This window comes from Tupaia chinensis, unplaced genomic scaffold (genome assembly GCF_000334495.1).
Source record: "Tupaia chinensis unplaced genomic scaffold, TupChi_1.0 Scaffold000361_2, whole genome shotgun sequence".
Lineage (NCBI taxonomy): Eukaryota > Metazoa > Chordata > Mammalia > Scandentia > Tupaiidae > Tupaia > Tupaia belangeri.
This window is the reverse complement of record NW_006159858.1, coordinates 1,433,226-1,436,867: the sequence shown is the minus strand read 5'-3', so window position 1 is coordinate 1,436,867 and position 3,642 is coordinate 1,433,226. Positions and strand designations below refer to the sequence as shown.

The window sequence follows — 3,642 nt, the reverse complement described above, 5'->3', positions numbered from 1 at the left end:
TCCATGAGACTATAATTTATGCACATGAGTTTTGTTTTTTTTTTTAACAATAGTGCCTTTTTCATCTCTTTCTCTTCTTAGTTGTTACTTGATTATCTGGAGGGGAATACTGTAGGCTGAGGTTTGTATGTGTAGCACTTCTTAGTCTAAGGCCTTTGGAAACTTGGGAAATCAGGACATATTCAATAGTGATGTCCTGCTGTTCATTCATTGTCATTCTGAGTATTGTAGCTCACAAGCTTTGATTGAAGCTCAAATTTCCTTTTGAGGAAGAAAGTGACTCCTGGCCCCATAGCGTTAAGTGGGGAAATCAGGACACCCTCAGTGTCATCAAATGCTACGTCAGGTTCAGTTCTGATCAAGATAGCACCTCCTTCTGTTTATACTACCCACTCTTCAGTTCACATCTTTTCTTCCTCTTCTTTTTATTCTTTAAATAGCAGTACTGGAATAAATTTTATAAGTGAAAGTCATGAAGTTCATTCTAAATATTTCCTTAGAAGCAATGTCACCACAGAGATTTTAATTCTTAGTCAATACACCTCTTTTAAAAATTACCTTAAAGGTCATTTCTAATAGATTATAAAATATTTACAGTAGGTCAGGGAGGGGGTCAGGATTAGACTCTTGATAGCTGAAACTAGAATTTTTCTCAGGTTGAGGGACGTTCCTAAAAGAAAACGAGTTTAATATAATTTCAGGGTAAAAAGTGAGTCCTTAAGGGCAAGGCCTGCTGAAGGAGAAAAGAAAATAGACAATGGAATTATCTACTCAGAAACAAATAGAATGTGCTGGAGGAGTCTACAGTGAACTAGACTCGAGTGAAAAACTTGAGGAGGCGGAGAGGAAGACACCAGCCAAGATGAAGGTGAAAATGTTGAGCCAGAATCCAGACAACTATGTCGGTGAAACCAAGTTGGACTTAGAGAGAGTATCAAAAAATTATGATCCTACTTTATACCCTTTTGAGGTCCCTCAAGAATATGTAAGAGCTTTAAATGCTCTCAAACTGGAACAGGTATTTGCAAAATCGTTCCTTGCTTCCCTGGATGGTCATGGAGATGGAGTCAGCTGCTTGGCCAAGTATCCAAAGACCCATCTACTGTCCCCTCTGGTGCCTGTGATGGAGAGTTTAGAACATAGAGTCTGAGGAAGGACAGCAAGGACAAAAATAGAGAGGCACAACGTTAATATTGTAGATAACTTTATAGTGTTATCAACTGGACTGGGGAGAAATGCACACATGTTAGAATATTTACTTTCCAAGCTAAATAATGTGATTGAATGTATAAAAACAACTTAAAATAAAAAAAGGAACTTAGAACCTGACTAAATAAAAATGTACTCGTATGCTACAAGCGTATGAAGGTTTTGTACGAGGAATATGTACTGACTTTTGTAGGACTTCTTTTTTTATAGTTGGGGATGACGAAACTGTGAAACAGTGGAACATGAATGGATCATGCCTCCCAGAGGGGAAGAGCCCTTGCGTACTATATTAGGAAAGACAGTGTATACTGGAATTGATCATCACTGGAAAGAAGCTGTTTTTGCCACATGTGGACAGCAAGTAGACATTTGGGATGAACAAAGAGCCAATCCTGTAAGTTCCATGACTTGGGAGTTTGACGGTATAAGTAGTGTTAAATTTAGCCCAACGGAGACATTTCTCTTGGGAAGTTGTGCTTCTGACCAGAATATAGTATACTATGAGGCAAGTTACTCCTCTGAAAAAGCTATCTTAGATATCAGAACAAATACAATCTGTTGGAATCCTACGGAAGCTCTCATTTTTTACTACAGCAAATGAAGATTACAACTTACATACTTTTGACATGCGTGTACTGGACACTCTCTTAATGATCCCTTACTGGTCATGTATCTGCAGTGCTTGGTGTGAATTACTCTCAGAGTCTGTGTCTGCTAGTTTTGATGAATCTATTTGCATCTTTCGTTTGGACAAAAGTTGAGACAGAGAAGTCTATCACACAAAGCGAATGCAGCAGGTCATCTGTAAAATGGACTTCTGTCAGCAAGGATATTACATGTGGATCTGAGGAAATGAACATTCGTCTGTAGAAAGCTAATGCTCCTGAAAAATTGGGTGTGCTTACGTCACGAGAAAAAGCAGCTAAGGATTATAACCAGAAGGAGAAATTTCAACATCATCCTCAAATACAACATATTTCTTGTCACGGACATCCACCAAAACCTATCTACAGCCAGGTTTAGGAACAACGCATCATGAGAGGAGCTTGTCCAGGAAAGGAAGCAAATCGTCATAAACACAGCAAGCCTGGGTCTATGTCCATTGTGACCCAGAAGAGCACATAGTGGCAGTTGTGAAATAATGTTAGGTATTCCCACCAATCCTGATGTATAACTACTTGTTTTGATTTTTGAGCTTTCCTGGCTTTGGTTTAATAGCAAACAGATAATTTATGTATTTAGAACTTTGTTGTTGCTCATGCTAGTGACCCTGAAAATGTGTCCTGAAAGGTGGCCTGGTTGGTAAGACTATCCAGCACTTTATCCTGAGTCTGCTTTCTTCTTTTATTGAAGAACACAATATTTACAACTATTTTTTTTGCTGCTAGAAATGGCAGATATACTTTCTTTGTGATCCATATTGTACATAGTATACGTTTGAATATAATTTCAGACCAAGCCTGTCTTGTTCTATCTTTGCATTCAGAGTTCAGTGCATTCACTGTTACACCATGCAACGGCTGCACTTGTGTCATCTGTAATGTTGCTGTGGGTAATGATTACAGTGATTCTTCTTCCTGTGATTCCACATGTAGAAGAACTATGTTCTAACTTATTCCAATGACATTTATTTCCTGTGCTTTATATTAATATGGCTTTATGAGAGTTTAAAGATGACCAGCCTATGTTTATAAACCTTTTATAAATAATATTAATTATACTTTGTGATCAAATCAAGATAACAGAACATTATTCTCAGCATTAAAAAAAAAAGAAACAAATAGAACTAGAGGAGTGGCGATTAAAGGGAAATGAGATGATTGTCAAGTGCCATGAGAATGTGACTGAAGAACTGAAAACCAGGAATTTCTTGTATTTAATTTAAAAGAGTTTGTTGTCATATGTTTAACTCCCCCTACTATTGGTAATTCAATAAAATTTGTTATTTATGTAAGATCTTTCTGAGACTATTTTTAATTGAAGAACTGGGCTAAATTATGTTTCTGGATCAACAAGAGGTAGACAATGAGAATCTATGAACTGAATTAACTCAGTGTCTTTTTTGCCCTTTTCTTTTCTTTCCTTTTCTTTTCTTTTCCTTTTCTTTCCTTTTCTTTTCTTTTCTTTTCTTTTCTTTTCTTTTCTTTTCTTTCTTTTCTTTCTTTCTTTCTTTCTTTCTTTCTTTCTTTCTTTCTTTCTTTCTTTCTTTCTTTCTTTCTTTCTGAGAGGTTTTTGCTGTAAGGCACGTGCACTCACCAGAAAGACAGAGAGAGACAGAGAGACAGAAAGCGAGAAAACAGCCCCCAGGTGGGATGGCCACGCGGCAATCCCTTCTCCTCCATTCTCCTCTTGGGATCTTGGGCACCCATGCACAGGTGCCTGGCATGAGTTTAAGCCACCGGGTCCAGGACTCAAACCGTGGTTAACTACGTG

The 3,642-nt window shown here is 37.7% G+C and overlaps 1 pseudogene; it reads left to right on the top strand.

The window, feature by feature from the left end:
• Window positions 1–862: 862 nt before the first annotated feature.
• LOC102478176 (DDB1- and CUL4-associated factor 13-like) lies at window positions 863–2,351 on the top strand (annotated as a pseudogene).
• Window positions 2,352–3,642: the final 1,291 nt, after the last annotated feature.